The 16,122-nt window shown below is 44.3% G+C and overlaps 2 non-coding genes across 2 annotated transcripts; both read right to left on the bottom strand.

Moving 5' to 3' along the window:
* Window positions 1-1,863: 1,863 nt before the first annotated feature.
* Window positions 1,864-1,935, bottom strand: TRNAC-GCA. The gene has a single exon. It is a non-coding gene; the product is annotated as a tRNA-Cys (tRNA).
* A 10,633-nt stretch (window positions 1,936-12,568) lies between these two features.
* Window positions 12,569-12,640, bottom strand: TRNAC-GCA. Its single transcript has one exon. It is a non-coding gene; the product is annotated as a tRNA-Cys (tRNA).
* Between the last annotated feature and the right edge of the window lie 3,482 nt (window positions 12,641-16,122).

Below are 16,122 nucleotides of genomic sequence, written 5' to 3'. Positions count from 1 at the left end.
GTTAGAGAAGCCTTTTTTAAATGAGTAACTCAGATCTACTGAGCTAGGTGCTTGAAAAGTTGTTGATGGGGAAAGGGCATGAGTCTCAGAATCATCTGGATTTGTGTCTTCTCTGAGGTATAAACAAGCTAGAAATGTCTGTCTTTCTTTTGAAAAAGAGTGTGTGGAGGTGAGCAGACCAGGGCTGGCATGGTCACTCCAGGGTGTCTTTAGGGACACAGGCTCTTTTTATCTCTCTGATCAGCCTTCCCTTAAATGTGGATCCCATTCTCAAGGTTGACTCATGGTCCAAGTTGGCAGCTGGCACTCCAGCCATCACATCTATGCTCCAAGTAGGAAGCATGAGTTAGGCAAAAAAAGGGACATGTCATGTTTGTCCTTCTTTTAAGTTTTCCCAGAAATCTTGTCTGATGACTGCTTCTTATCACTCATTTACCTCCCCTAGCCAACGAGAGGTCAGAAAATGTGGTCTTTTAGTTGGGAACATAAATGCTCAGTATAAAATCAGGGTTCTATTACTAAGCAAGAGGGAAGAATGTATTTTGGGTAGTTAACTAGTGAGCTCTGCCCCCTACACACACACACATATATTTATACACATATGAGTGTGGAGCACAGTTTATGCTTATTTTTGTAAAGGGGATAAAATATGGGCAATATCTAGGGTCTGTATGTTGCATAACTCCAGGGACTATGTGATTGGTGGAGTTGTGTAATATACAACCTGTGTGACTGTACTTGGCTGCCCTGGCAATAATCATCATCTGCCCAACCTTCCATCTATAAAGACCTATCATATGAATGCCTGCTGTTTTTCAGAGCTAATACAATATTTTGCTCTGTTGATGAACTGGTATGTTTTCACTTCTGTTTGATTACCAGGAAACTCAGAGATATGTTTTGTATTCAGCAGCAGTAGCTTCTCCTAACCTGGGCTCTCGGGAATAATAAATTTACATCCTCTCCCAAATGTTCAGTTCTTGCCTTATTTTTCCCTTGAATTTTTAAAATTGTGGTGAAATACACATAGCATAAAACTTATCATCTTATCCATGTTTAAGTACATAGCATAAAACTTATCATCTTATCCATGTTTAAGTATACGGTTCAGTGGTATTAAGCACATTCATAACGTTGTACAATGATCACCACTATCCATCTCCAGAACTTTTTCATTTGCCAAACTGAAACTCTTCTTTCTGTCTGTATGATTTTGACTACCTCACGTAAGTCAGCCCTTGCCTTTATTTTTAATAAATTTATTTTATTTTTATTTATTTTTGGCTGCGTTGGGTCTTTGTTGCTGCACGCGGGCTCTCTCCAGTTGCAGCGAGCGGGCTCTAGGCGCGTGGGCTTCAGTAGTTGTGGCTCACAGGCTCTAGAGTGCAGGCTCAGTAGTTGTGGCGCACAGGCTTAGTTGCTCCACGGCATGTGGGATCTTCCCAGACCAGGGCTCGAACCCGTGTCCCCTGCGTTGGCAGGCGGATTCTGAACCTCTGCACTACCAGGGAAGCCCAGCCCTTACCTTTTAATACTTGCTCCATTGGTGGATTTTATTGCATCTTTTATTGCAAGCTGCCTCAGATCCTATTTTTTTGAAGCTAGCTTGGTATAAACAAATAAAATAAGGATGGTAATAATTAGGCACAAGGGAAACACAGAGAAAGCTTAGGGCAGACTTCCTCTACCCCTCCAGGAAATGAATATGGCTGAGGAGGTGAAAATGTAGCTCATGAGAAATGTCACAGGAGGAGTACTGAAGTCTTTACCCCTTGTTGGAAATTTAGATTCCATGAGGCTGGGCCTCCACAGAAGAAGGAGGTATAAATAACTTCCACTGGAGTGAAAAAACAATCATGACAAAGGGGGCACCTGGATTTGAACCAGGGACCTCTTGATCTGCAGTCAAATGCTCTTCCCCTGAGCTATACCCCCAGCTGTCTATGTCTTTTTCACAAGACACTTCCATAGTTGCAGTCTTTCCTAAGCTGTGCTCTCACCATCCTGTGTCTCCCTGGGGAGTTTCCTGAGCTGCTTCTCTGGGCACCTACCTGCACACCTGTCAGAACTGCTCCCCTTCCTCAGAGTCTGCGTACCTATGCCCACCCGAACATCCCTCTTCCCAGAGCACGTCTCACCCCCTTCCCTCATATTTATTATTATTATTACTGAGTACAGGAGGAACTCTACCCAGCCCCTTAATATCTAAGATGCTTCATTTCTTTTTTCTTTTTCTCCATCTCCCACTCTCTGTTTTGGTTTCCTTTCCTGGGGACCAAGGCCTGGGACCTATGGGAGGCTGTCAGCGTCTTGGCTTACCCCAGGAGAGGCGCCTGGCCAAGAAAGCTGCAGCCCCAGCTTTCCAGGGGAAGAGTGGGCAGGGGTGAGCCCAGAAGTCGGCATAGCCACAGGGCCTGGCATGGGGCTTGGGCTTACTTCTTCTGGAACTCAAGCAGCCCCTGCTGTACAGTCATACATGTTGTAGTATTGAGCCATCATTGCATTTCTGTCTGAGTCTTTCTTGGTTATGTAGTACCATACAATTGGATACGATTTTCTACTATTTCATTCAGATTATTCTGAAGTGAGATTGCCCTTCCCCAATAGAGGAGGGTGGTTCTTTGGTCAAGGGTATGGGAGTAGCTGTGCCCCTGCTAGACCCTCCAAACAAGCTCTGCATTTGTAGGAGAACGTAGGCCCATCAAGCTTTCAAGACTCCAGGCACATCCAATGAGGCGCTGAATGTGACAGTCTGCCTTTCTTGGGAAAAAAAGAGTTAAGAGTGTTGGCAAGTGGATGATTTTTTCCAGGATTATAGAACAACCCTGGATGAACACGAACATACATCTTGGCCCACTTCTCTGACGATTTCCCTAGGATTGATTCCCAAGAGTGAAGATGTAAGGCTCCAAGGGGCTGGCTGGGCGCTGCGGCTCACAGCCGCCATCAGCAGTCACCGGTCCCCCGGGGTCCTGCGCTCTGCCCTTCACTTCCCAACCCCCATGGTCCTGCCCTTTGCTGGAGTCCTAACCTGGCAGCACCTGAGTGAGGCCATCAGGTGTGAGCCTGGCTCCCAGCCTTGCAGCACCAGACCCCTGACTTTGTGATGCAACCCGGTTCCATAATAAGCCAGAATGCCCTCGAGGTTACCTGGGAAACCAAATTAGCTATCAGAAGGTTGCTTCCCGAGGCTGCAATCAGAGCAAAGGGGAACTGAATGCTCTCGAGGGTTTCTCAGGCCACGGAAAATTATTATGCATTATTCCTGTTGCAAAGTCCCGTTCCTTCTTTAGAGGCCAGAATACGCACAGTCACCGAACTGGGAAGCGCAGTGTGTCCTCAGGCATCCTTCCTAGATCACTGCACCCTGTCATCCCGCCTCCTGAACATGCCTGAACCTCTCCTCCATCTAGCCTCTCAGCCCTGCGATCTGCTCAGTGTGGATAGATCTTAATCCACAGATTGAGGGATAGAAGATAACTCCACAAAACAACTGGATCTCTATTTTGTGTCCCATCCTACTGAGTGGCAGAAATTTAATGAGTCAACCTCAGGACTCCCCCAGCGCCCCCGCACCCTGTGTCACACCTAAGTCCTGAAAGGGCTTTCCGAGTACCACAGTGCTAGGGGGTGGGGTGGGCACCTGGTGCTCCATGTCAGTCTTGACCACACTGTGACCTTCCGATCCCACGCTGGTCCCCACTCTGTCTCCTCCCGGGTTCCCTGGCTCTCCCGGCCACGCCCATGCTGCGCCCCACTGCTGGCACAGAGTGGGTGCCGATCTTTACTCCCCGAATCCCCCAGCACCCACACTGTTGGAATTGGAAAGCTGAGTACTGACAATATGCGTTCTACAGGGTCATCCCTTCCCTGTGTTGTTAAAGGCACAAAACCTCCCCGGCTGGATGGGGGAGGGGGGAGAGCATCCTTCGAGGGCAGGAAACCTTGGTTACCACCTGTGTTAAGACCCAGCTTCCTAACTGGTCTCTCCGTCTCCCCTCAATGACCCCATTACTCTCCATCCTTCCAAGATGGCTCTTGCAGGGCTCCTCCTAGGACAAGGTACTAAACGCTTTCCATGAATCATTGCGTTTCATCTTCACATTAACCCTATGAGATAGGTATAATTATTATCCCCGATTTACAAATAAAGAAACGAAAGCTTAGAGAAATTCAGTAACCCAGATAGTCTAACTCCAGAACTAAAACCGGTGACCATATTGCAAGAGTTCTTTCTAAAACACAGATTGAATTGGGTCTCTGCCTGGCAGTGCTAGATAAAACATCAGTCATTCCTTACTGTTTGATTTCCCTCTAGACTATTTGGGAGGTAGGAGCTCATCACCCACTGCTTTGGGCTGTTAGGTTGTGATACCCACTGATTAGATCAGAGCTCACTTTTAGTGATACCCCAGTCTGAAGAAGTCACTCTGGACCCCCTTCTCATAGACACGCCTCTCATGGGCAGTCCTGCTGACCGCCGGTCCCACGCACTGCCTGCTGACTCTAGTTTCCCCTTCCTGGGGTGATATTATCTTCAAGTTTCAGGGGTATCACCATCCTGAATATAAATAAAAGTGGGGCGTTCTAGAAGCTGGAGGTAAGCATTTCCCCCACTAATCTCTGGGCAAGATGAGCCATGAAGCCAACCCCTGAGGCAGGGGCCCACCTGGCCTAACAGCAGAAGAGCTGGATGCTCTCCCAGATGTCATACATCTGTCACCTCATCTGTGCTGCTGGTGATGCCGTTGAGGCCGCTAAGGAGCCAGAAACCATAGTGACCGGTTCTGGGAGCGTGCTTCTTCATTTCACCTTGCTTTTTAGCAAAGTTCCTTTTAAAAGTGTCAGCCTATCTCCATGGTGCTAAGAGGAAAGAGGAAAGGAAGTTTTCCCCTGCACACACCAATACACCGTTTATTAATGTAAGATACACAACCAAATCAGAACCAGAAAATGAAAACAGTGCTTTTTATTTGGGGGGCATTGTTTCCTTCTGTTGTAGATTTTAAAATGTGCCTATGAAAAAGGAATTTTTAAAAACTTTTATTATGGTAAATCTTAAATATATACAATAGTAGTGGTATTTTTCAATTTATCATCCAGTGTATTGGTCAGGGTTCTCCAGAGAAACAGAACCAAATATATATATATATATACACACATATATATATTATATATAATTATATCTATAATATATCTATATCTATAGAAAGAGAGAGAGAGATTTATTTTAAGGCATTGGTTCCCATAATTATGGAGGCTGAGAAGTCCTATGATCTGCCACCTGCAAGCTGCAGACCCAGGAAAGCTGGTGCTGTAGGTCCAGTCCTGAAAGTGGAGAGCTGATGGTACAAGTTCTAGCCTGAGGCAGGAGAAGACCAATGTTCCAGCTCAGCGGTGGGGCAAAGCCAATCTTCCCTCCCTCTGCTTTTTGCTCTCTTCAGCCCTCAGTGGGTTGTATGACGCCCACCTGCACTGGGGAGGAGGATCTGCTTTACTTAGATTTTTACTGATTCAAATGCTAATCTCATCTGGAAATACCCTCACAAACACACCCCAAAATCATGTTTAACCAAGTATCTGTACGTCCTCCTATGACCCAGTCAAGTTGACATGTGAAGTTAACCATCACATTTAACACTTTTCAACATGCCCGATCTTGTTAGATCTAGAGGCTTGATCAGATTCACATTCTGTTTTTTTGGCAAGAAGACATCACCAGAAGTACTGTGTTCCTCCCTTGTATATAAGGATGCTTGCTCATCACGTCTGCTTGGCTCTCTTTTTGTGAAATTAAGGTTAACTGGTGTGTTGAGGTGTTATTAACCTCATTATAAATGCCCCTGTCAAACATTCATTCATCTCATCATCTTGGCAGGCATTGGTGATACTTGCTTATGCCCATTTCCTCGTTAGGAGTTGCAAATGGTTTTATTCAAATTCTCCACCTTTATTAGCTTGAGCTTCTTTTATAAGGAAGACATTTCTTTATCAACTATTTGGTTCTGTTTGGAATATAGTTCATATAGAAGACGTAGAACAAATGCTTGATTCTTTCCTTTTATTTACAAGTTTTCAGAATAATGAATTGATGCCTTAGCAACCTCTAAATTTGACAGTGCAGGCTCTAGTAGTCTTTGAGAATTTCCTCGTTTTCCTTATGGTGTGAGTGTGAACCTGTGTGTGTGTGTGTGTGTGTGTGTGTGTGCGCACACAAGCAAAATGAAATTGCTAGGCTGAATGGGCTGCCCAGGAGGTGCCTTTAAATAGACGTCAAGTCCAGTTGTGGAGAGTGACTTGTAATTGTGTGCAGGGTGAAAGGGGTCAAAGGCTTGATACATAGTGCAGGGAGGTGGGCCTTGCCGGAGGATGGTTGGTTGGAGCCTCCCAGGATGGGGAGGGACAGTCGGAGGAGGCTGACCCACAACAGCATACAGAGTCTTTGGGGAGGACTCCTGCAGAACCAGGAAGGGCCCTGGTGAAGGTTCTGGGCTTGGCCCTGAAGGAGTGGGGCCCTGGGGGAGCTGCTTGCTCAAAATGGCCTGAGCAGACCTCGGCTAGGAGTGGGCCTCCGTGCCCAGCAGCAGACTGCCGAGACTCTGGATGCTGGCAAAACACAGCAGAAGGGGGAGGACATTCAAACTACCCATGCTGGATTCCCCACCAGTGTTGGTGGGTGAGACCTCATTTAATCTGATTCTTTTAAAATTTTAAATTGCATTTTAAAAAGATAAATATGGAACCCACAGAAGTCAGATGATACAATGTTCAAAAGGTACAAAAAAGTATGCAGTTGGAAGCAACCAAGAAGTCCTTCAGAAGGTGAATGGATAAATGAATCGTGGTACATCAGACAATGGAATATTATTCAACACTAAAAAGAAATGAACTATCAAGCCAAGAAAAGACATGGAGGAACCTTAAATGCATATGACTAAGTAAAAGACGCCAATGTGAAAGGCCACATACTGTATGACATTCTGGAAAAGGCAAAACTATGGAGAGAGTAAAAAGATCAGCGGTTGCCAGGGGTTTGGGGGACAGAGGGAGATATATAGGCAGAGCACAGAGGATTTTTAGGGCAGTGAAAATACTCTGTATGATACTATAATGATGGATACATTTGTCCAAACCCATAGAATGTAGAACACCAAGAGTGAACCCTAATGTAAACAGCGGACTTTGGTGATTATGGTGTGTCACTGTATGTTCATCCATTGTAGCCAGTGTACCACTCTGGTGGGGGAGGTTATGCATAGGTGGGGCAGGGGGTATATGGGAAATCTCTGTACCTTCCTCTCAATTTTGCTGAGAACCTGAAACTCTAAAAAAATAAAATCTTAAGAATAAATACATAAATTTACAGAATAAAATGAAGAAAAAAATATGCAGTGAAAATTCTCCCTCTCTCATCTAACAAGACTGTCTGTTAGTATCCCTGGGGAACCCGTGTTACCAGTTTCTCATGTTCTCTTCCACAGATAGTTTGCACATGTCAGTAAGGAATGCACAATCTCTCCCTGACTTTATTTATAAACACAAATGGTAACATAACATACCTATGCTACTGCACATTGCTTTTTTCATCTAATTTAATTTTGTATAAATAATGGCATTGCTTACCTGGAAGCATTTCTCTTTATAGAATTTAAACCAGCCCTCAGTCCTATGAGGAATGCAGCCCCAAAAGTAAGGCGGTTAGATAATTCCCTGGCAATAACGAGGGAAAGTTTCCACATCCTCATCCTTGCTGGTTACACAGAAGGGGCTGCAATACCAGGAGGCCCAGCAAAGGGAAATTTGGGATAATTCCCAGTAAAGGGAAGCTTGGGATAGTTACAGGGGGCACCCAGATTTGAACCAGCAACCTCTTGATCTGCAGTCAAATGCTCTAGCCCTGAGCTACACCCCCTACTGGAATATCATGTCTCCTCAGAACTTCTCACTTCGGTAGTCACACCAAAGACACCTGTGATAATTTTAAGACCTAATGTTTATTGAGCACTTTTAATGTGCTAGATAAACTGTTCTAAGACTTTCATATACTGTATATAATTTTAAAAATTATTGTGGTAGTGCTATGTCCACCACCACCCTCATCATGGGTGACAGTGACACAGGGGATTGAAGCCAATTGCCCTAAATCACAGAGCCGAAGTGACAGAATCAAGAGTTAAAGGACCACCACTTTATCTTGCCTCGACTCAGCTGCCCTTGAGAGAGTGGGTCTCAGGGCCTTGCTGCCTCAGGGCCAAGCCTTCACCCCACGCTGTGACCCCAGCAGTCCCTCTCCCCAACCTCCCTGCAAACTCTCCCCCTTTTCTAATGGGTTTGTTAGGGAGGGGACCTACCCCAGTGCCTTGAGAGGACCCACTAGAGGCTTCTGGGAGTCAGATTGCTTGAACTGAAGTTTCCTAAATTTCTGAATGAATTAGGTTTTTTACGAGTAACGCTTTCATATGGCACAGAATTGAAAATGTACGAAACAGCAACTGGAGAAAAATCAAGACTCCATTCCATCTAGGTCTCTCAGCCACCACATAACGATTTTACTGGCTTCTTGTTGTGTGTACACCTTTGAAAGGGAACATTTTTTTCTTAGTGCCCCAGGGTTAACTTTATTTTAGTTTATTGTACTGCTTATATCTGTATACAAATGTGTACACAAAACTAGATGTAAATGCGTCATACTCACAGTTTTATACACTATTAAGACAAAGCAATTTTAGAAATCAATGCAAACAAAATCACATACCCAATAACATTCAAGTTAATAGAAATTCAGATGAAATCGTTTTGCTGGAAGAGGCTCTTTGCAATGTGCTTGTGAAGCTGCTCATGCCTGGAGACCCAGCTGTCCCCCAACTCCTCTGCTAACTGTCTCTGCTAACACACCCAGTGACGGCCTCTCTCGGCCCAGATCCATCTCTCATAGGCTGAAGTTGTCACCAAACTCAGGGTTGGCTGCTCGCTGCTCAAAAACCAGTAATCAAGAGGCAAGTGTCAGTAGAAAGGAAAAACGCTTTAATCAGAAAGTCCGGCAACCTGGGGAGAAGGTGGACTCATGTCCCAAGACCCACTCGAAAGATTCTGCTCAGCCATGACAGTTTTTAAAGGGAAAAGCGGGGAAGAATTTCAGTGAACCATCGAGGCAGGAGGTCGGGTTCTGCATCCTTCTCCGTTGCTTGCAGGCTGGCTGCCTCTCTCTCCAGACGTTATCTTGCCCGTGTGATCTGCCTGCAGGATAGCTAAGGGGGCTGTTGCGGGTAGAGAGCTGGTCATTCCTTAACTACTTAATACTTCCTTCTTACTTCTTTTAATCTAGAAAAAGACTCAACAGGCTACACAACGCATGGTGTGCACTCAGGAGAGCACAAGCCAGGAGTTAGGTTAAATTGCCTAGACATCTCGTTCCTATAATTAGGTTCTTTCAAGGTTGGAGGGGCACAGAAATGGACAAACAGGAAAGGGGCAAAAGAGCTGCTTTCAAAGTCTGCCTCTGTTCTTCTGTCATCACAGTGTTACAGCACGGTGTGGTGACAATGTGGTCATAAACCCGGGCACACGCCAGCACTGGGCTCTGGATTATAAGATGACGCTGCAAACCAGCCACAGTGTGCCTAGATCTAAACGGTTAAGATTGTTATTAAAGTATGAATAGATTCCTAGGCAAACTCAAGAATCACTGAAAAGCACTGATCTGCTGTCCCTTTCATGCCTGGGCACATTCGGGCTGCCCACAAGGGTCAGGACCAGGCCTCAAAGGTTTTGATTTCTGCTCCAGAATCTAAACCTCAGGCCTCCCCAGGAGCACAGCCGCCCTCCCTTCATTTTCTCCTCCCCTCTGTCCAACCTCTCCACCAGCCAGCTAGAGGAGCCTTTCTGAGGAGCAGCCCCATCCCGGGGAACACATGTTGTTGGTAAGCTGAGGAGCTACAAAGTCTTGTTAGGTAGGGTCACATAAGTCTGTCCCTGGGGATGGTCCTGCTTTCAGGTCTGTTGTCCCGGCATCCAGTTCATGGAATCAAAGTGAAGCTTTGGAAGTTCATTTTGTCCAAGGCGAAACACCTGACTTATTGTGAAGGCTGTTATAAACTCCATTTAAGACTTCAATAGAAGATAGAACTCTTTGTTTTTGCAGTAATAATACAAGAACGCAATTTTTGGAGCACAGCATTGTAATATAAACAATGTTCTCAGCAAGGAAGCCATCAGTAAGTTCTAAGCAAATTAAGCAGAAATGTCGCTGGCACTGTGGTGAACACATAATTCACAAGTGCATCCAAACAGGCTGTGCTATTCTACCAATTCATATAAAAGTTGAATTGGTTTTTTTTTTTTAAGTTTTTAAAAAACTAAATTACTTTTGTGACACAGCTGATTTAATACAAGAAAATATTTCATGATGGCAGTATGTATAAGAAAGTACAAATAGCTACTGAATAGAATTATTTTGTAGGTCCACCAATATAATCAGTCTCTTAAACACATCTGTCCCCAATACCAGTAAGATTTTAGAAATGTTTGAACCTTTGAAGAACTACTTTGTGAATTAACCTAAGTGTCCTGCAATGGCATCGGTATTAAACTTTTTTTTTGTAAAAATGTGCACCAAAAATTGTTGTTGTGTTTTGCACAAACCTTTTGGAAATCTTTAATCAAAGTTTTCAACAAATGGCGTGCCCCAAAACTTCAGCTTTTGATAACTTTAGAGAGTTGCAATAAATGAAAACAAAATTTGCAAACAGGAAGATATTGAAATGTATTCTTGCAAAAGCAAGAGAGAAACTGAACAAATTAAACAATGAAATTTCACGTGGTGTACAAGATTTAATTCTGAATTTCTAAAATTGCATTTGCGGTATCTCTAAGGAGTCTTTGGCTGAAGCTCCTCATTTAAATTGGATAATTTACATTCTGTACCTGAAGGGAATGAAATTTTCAAAGCTTATGATTTTGCAGCATCTAAATTTGGTGAAATATTCAAAAGAATCATACTCATTTCAAGAGCTTTGTCTTATAAATATTTTTGTGGAAGAAACGTACTTTGGAAGCAAAAAGAGAATGTGAAAATTTTGTGGCTAAAATGTTTACATATTGCAATACAAAAAAATTACAACTGAGAATACTTTTTTAAAATGCTTTTTGGTTGTTTAAAACCTTTTCTTTTGTTTCCTGGCCACACCACACAATATGCAGGATCTTAGTCCCTTCATCAGGAATCGAACCCACGCCCCCTGCAGGGGAACTACAGTGTCCCAACCACTAGACCACCAGGGAAGTCCCACAGGATGCCTTTCAATTAGCATACTTTAAGCTTACCAGTTACTTTAGCACCTGGCTCAGAGGTATTTTCATTAAGCATATTTTGGTCTACAGAAAAAAGTCACTTGAAAGTGGTTGTCCAGGGACCTGGAAATCTGTGGATCTCCTACGCCTCCCCAGAGCGGTCCGCGAACCCCAGTCTTGCTTCTGTCCTATGCGGAGCAGCCCTCATTGCTCCTGGCTGACACCCCTTATGCTGATGAGAAAGGTGGGGCGATGGCGGTGCTGGGGCCAGAGCCCCGACTTCTTACTCCTCCCTGGGGCTCCTCGCATCTACCACGCTCTGGGGAGCGGCAGGAACCTCCTGGGGCCCTGACAGCATCCCGCTCCCCCCATTGCCTTGAAAACTGCAAGAAGCCAGTGAGGCTTCCCACACTGCGGACCTCGCCACGATGCACAGGTGGCTGTTCCGGATGGGCAGGTGCCTTAAGAGGAAACTGCAGCCAGATTGCAAAGGCTTAGCCCCCGAACCCCACAAAATGTAAATATCTCATTTATAAATTTTTATACTGATCACATGTTGAAATGAAAATGTTTTGTATACACTGGGTTTAAAAATATGGAAATTAGTTTCACTGATATCTTTTTACTAAAACATTTTTCCAGTTTTAATGAGATATAATTGACATGTAATCTTGTATCACAGGTGTGCAACATAATGATTTGATACATGTATGTGTGGAGGAATGATCGCGACAGTAAGGCTAGTGAACATCCATCGCCTCACATAGTTACCTTTCCCCCCTTTTAAGCTCTACTCTCTCAGCAACTTTCAAATATACAATAAAATAATGTTAACTAGAGTCACCGTGCTGTACACCACATCCCAGGACTTATTTATCTTATACCTGGAAGTTTGTACCTTTTGACCCCCTTCACCCATCTCCTCCTTTTTACTTTAAATATTTAATGTGGCTACTAGCAAGTGTAAATTCAGACATGTAGCTTGCATTCTGTTTCTGGGGGCAGTGCTGGTGTAGGCCTTGACCTTAGCAAGGCCAACCTGGCTGGTGGGGCAGAGGGGTTGCCTGTGTCCCCAGAGTGGGGACAATCAATGAAAATCCTGATCTTGCAGGCTTCCTATGAGGATGAAATAACAATGCCAAGACAGGAAGGAATCTCTCTCCAGATGGGAAAGAGTCAGCGGGTGTTGTTCTCAGTGTGGAGGGGTGCTGGAACTACAGGGACCCAAGGAAGGAAGACTGTGGGCCTCAGGCTGGAAATTCCAAAATGTTACATGGACAGGGGGCACCCGGATTCGAACCGGGGACCTCTTGATCTGCAGTCAAATGCTCTACCCCTGAGCTATACCCCCTGACACACCTAACTCTTCTCAACTCACACCTTTATAGCCGTGCAGCCACACCCAGGCCCTGCCGGCCTCATAGTCTCTGCCTTGGGTTTTGCTGCCTCTGGTCGCTCCAGACGGGCCTTCCTGCTCAGAACTCCAACCGGTTTTCCTCCCCAGGTTCGGTGGGACGATTGATTTGGTCACAGTCTTCTGCCCACAGCCGGAGGTGGCAGAGGTTCAGGGCCCCTCTTGTTGCCTGGAGAAAACCCAGGCGGCCCGGAGACCTCTCAGCGTGCCAAGCTCCGGTCTGAGCCCGGGCCGCCTCGTTGCGTCTGCTCTCTCTGCCCTTTTCTGGCCTTTGGTCTCGTCCTCCTTCTCCTCGTCTTCGCCACCCCTCTCTCCTCTTCCCACCGCTCTGATGCCTCTCGGGGCTCTGCTCCCCTAACCGCCCAGGCCTCGGCTAGTCCGCCAGCTACATCAAGCAGTGTCCTTTTCAAACTCCTTCCTTGAGAGGTAAACGGAAGACCAGGCCTAGTAAATAAAAGGTGAACCATTTATTTCCAAAAATGAAATAGGTGACGGTAGCTAAGAAAACTGCGAAAGTAACAGAAGCGACACTGGAGGACTTTTCCATTGTAAATATTAGAACATCTACTAAAGCAGCGCAAGGCAGCCAGACCCGGGAAAACACCATAGTAAATGTACCCACATAATAAAAGATCATCACGAGTGCCTCCTTAGCAGTGAGGACGTGCACAGCCCTCTGAGAGCGGGCTGTGATTGCTACCCCAGGGGCACAACGGAGTAACCCGAGGGGGCAGGATGCGAAATGAGCTGTCGGGGCTTTCTTAACCACACACTTAACCACGGCGTTTTACTGCCCCGAGGTAGAGCAGTCACAAATTCAGACGGGAAAGGAAAAGTTATTTACATAAATCAAGCTAGGAGAGTTTAATTGGCCATTTGGGAAAAATAATTAAAGTAGCAACTAAACTTCTTTTTGTATATCAAAATACAGTCCAAGTGGATTAAAGCACTGTGTATACCAAAACCGAACATAAAGTATAAGAGAACATAAATGAATATCGAACTAATTTCTGAACAGCAGGGAAGGCATGGAAGAAATCCGAACAGAAAATATCAGTAGTTATTTAAACATTAAGAGTTTAGGAATATGAACAAAATTGAAAGGTTAATAGCAAGTTGGGATTATAGCAAATTTCCATCATTTACGACAGACAAAATGCTACAAATAAATATCCTTAATATGTAAAGGGTCCACTTAGGCCATCAAGGATGTGCTCAATCTCAGTAAATCAGGGTAAATTTTAGGAAGACCAAAGAAATGCAAATTAAAACATAACATTTTTCACCTATCAAACTAGGAAAAAAATTAAAACAGTAATTATCATATTAGTACTGTAAATTGGGACTGTAAATTGGTACAAGCTTTCTTGAGAGGAAGGGCAGTGTAAAACCAGAGATTATTTTAAATAATTAATTCCCTTTGACTTGGTAGTAATTCCATTTCTTGGAATCCATCCTTAGAAAATGTCTGAAATATGAACAAATGTTGGCTCAAAGATAGGTAGGTCCTCTTACTTACTTACATGTAAGTCCTCTCAAGTGTTATTTAAAATATTTAAACATGCCTAATACTAGAGAGGTAGTTAAGGGAAGTATGCTAGATCTCCAGTGATCAAAAACTGCTGGGACTTCCCTGGCGGTCCAGTGATTAGGACTCCTTGGCTTCCATTGCAGGGGGTGTGGGTTCGATCCCTGGTGGGGGAAATAAGATTCTGCAAGCTATTTAAATGTTTCGTATAATTCACAAGAAAATGTGAATTACATGGTAAGTCATGGTTCTCAATCCTGATCTTATTAGAACCTCCTAGGGAGGTTTAAAAAGGTTTAAAAAACCCTAATGCAGGGAGGAGGGGGGCAGCTCAGTTGAGTGACAAGGACACGTGTCTTTTAAAACCAGGTGAATCTGTGTTAAATGACAGAGAGCATTATTTCAAATGTAAAAATAAAAATTTCCAGTAATGTATTATTTTCATAAACTACTTAGAAATGTAAAAAAAAATTTTTTTAAGGACCTGGAAAAAGCACCTCTGAATCCAAATCGGGACCTCTTAATTTATAGTCAAATGCCCTCCTCGGGCCACACCCTCAAAAGACCAGTCCCTTCTCGTGGGCCTCCTTCCCCTCCGAGCCACTCCCAAGACTCCATGGGAGTTTCCCTGGCCTTTCAGGAAGCAGACCTACCTGCTGGGATGCCCAGGTCGCTGGACCTGCTGACATCACTGTTCCTCTCGCCAATGCATTTACATTTGTATTGTCTGCTCCATGGCATAAAGAGGAGGACTAAAAACGGGGGGATTAGGGGTGATTTTAAAACTTTCTTCTTCAAACTTTCTATATCTTCCAAATTTTCTGTAATATAATGTATTACTTTCAAAATCAGAAAAAACAATAAATATTACAAATTTAAGCATATTCCCTTCTAGTAATTGCAAGCAATACCATTTACTATGATATAATTAATAAATAATTGCTTTAAGACAAAAAGAACCAGTGGAATAGTCATTTGGGAAATATGCATTATAATTTACATATAACCCACTTAAGCTTTTATAAGGAATAATTATTTCCATTTTTCAGGTGAGGATGCAGCTTCAGAAAGTTTCTAAGACACTCAGTTTCAAGACCACTTGGTCCAAGTTCAGGGCTGTTACAATACCACACTTCTTCCATCCTTTTGTGGTAAAGGTTGGGTAACTGAAAGAACGTGAGGGTTGAATCACCCTCTGTAATCCCCTCTGGGGATCTGTAAGAGTTACCACCACATCTGCCACATCCCCTCCATGTTAGGCTGGGTGTCAATCTAAGATACTGATAATGGCTCCAATATGTTGAGTGTTTACTACTTTGGAGGCAGGCATTTCATGTACCTCCTCTCATTTAATCTTCCCTTTGAGGTAGGTACAATTATTATCTCCTATGAAGTAGCTCCGATTATCCCCATTTTGTAGATGAAGAAATGGAGCTTGGAAGGGTTAACTTTCATTCAGTCATTCTACAAACACTTAGGAAGCACCCACTGTGTTCCAGGTTCTAGCCTGGCACTGAGGGCTCAGCAGTGAACAGGCAAACGAGGTCCTTGCCTTCACGGAGCTTATATTCTGAGAGGTTAGGGGGACAGACAGGAAAACAAACAAATGAACAAGATCATCACAGACACTGAAAATACTGTAGGAAAATAAAGCAGGTAGATGTGATGGAAGACGACGGGGGTGAGATGGGGTCGTCAGGGAAGTGACAATCGGAGCTGAAGTCTGAATGGTAAGAAGCCAGTGTGTAAAAATTTGGATGCAGAGCATTCCGGGCTGTGGGTAGAGACCGCCAAGGCCTTAAGGAGGGAGCTGGCTCGGCAGGATGGATGCAGGAGCGTGAACAGTGCAAAGGGACAGCACAGGACAGAGTTGTGAGCAGAGGTCAGAGGT

The sequence above is a fragment of the Balaenoptera musculus genome, chromosome 9 (genome assembly GCF_009873245.2).
Source record: "Balaenoptera musculus isolate JJ_BM4_2016_0621 chromosome 9, mBalMus1.pri.v3, whole genome shotgun sequence".
In the NCBI taxonomy this organism is placed as follows: Eukaryota; Metazoa; Chordata; class Mammalia; order Artiodactyla; family Balaenopteridae; genus Balaenoptera; species Balaenoptera musculus.
The sequence above is the reverse complement of the archived record's forward strand: the minus strand, read 5'-3'. Positions and strand labels throughout refer to the sequence as shown.